The sequence below is a fragment of the Strix uralensis genome, chromosome 2 (assembly GCF_047716275.1).
Source record: "Strix uralensis isolate ZFMK-TIS-50842 chromosome 2, bStrUra1, whole genome shotgun sequence".
Lineage (NCBI taxonomy): Eukaryota > Metazoa > Chordata > Aves > Strigiformes > Strigidae > Strix > Strix uralensis.
Window position 1 is genome coordinate 34,376,191 of NC_133973.1, and position 900 is coordinate 34,377,090.

The following is a 900-nucleotide window of genomic DNA, read 5'->3' on the forward strand; positions in this document are numbered from 1 at the left end:
TTCATTAAATTAACAGACAGGTCAATGTGGACAAGAGTGCTGAGGAAATCAACATTACTGTTTCCCATGAGGACTTTGGCACAGCTGCTTGGGGAATACCCAAGAAAAATGCATGATTGTGCTTTCCTTTGATATTCTGTTCTTCAGGAAAATAAAACCAAGACAATTAATAACTTGATATTTTTTTAGCTTTTTTAAAATCCAGAAGCAGATCTGGATGTTCCCACCTCAGAATAATCATGAATTAGTGGTCAAAAGTGCTGATTTAGATCCAAACTGTATGACTTAAGCCCACCTTAAAAATAACTTGAAAATGTACAGTAAAATATCAACATCTCAATCTATTGACTGAACAATGTGTTATGGTATGAATCATAGGAGGTAACCTATACCTACACACATTCCTTCCAAACTATTTTTTTTAATCATCTGGCTTCCGTTTTTATTTCATTATTCATTGGCAGCAAAGATTGATTCACGGCTTTCTGACAAGGCCTGTTTTATAGCAGAAGAGCTGCTATAGCAGCCTCATCTAGGAGCATGTTCTGGTTGTCTAGGGCAGCTTCCAGAGGTTCATCATCTCAAGTCCATTGCTAGCCAAGCTGTCTCTTCTGCTGCTCCTTGGTTCTCCAGAGCAATCTGGCTATCTGGGATGCAAGCTGGGTGATGGAGGCACTGGTTACATCCCATCAGTCAGGGCTCAGTGTAAACCACTGAGATCCTGCCTTCTGGCTTTCAGAGGAGGGATTTCTATACCCAGCTATCAAGGCTGTCCTATTGCCACACTTCCTAAGAGATTCCCATGTTGGGTGCTGGTTTCCACTGGCTGGGAAATGGGTTTCCAGATGGTTTGTCCTCTCCCATGCTGCTGAAGTATCACAATGCTGGCTCTCAGGGAAT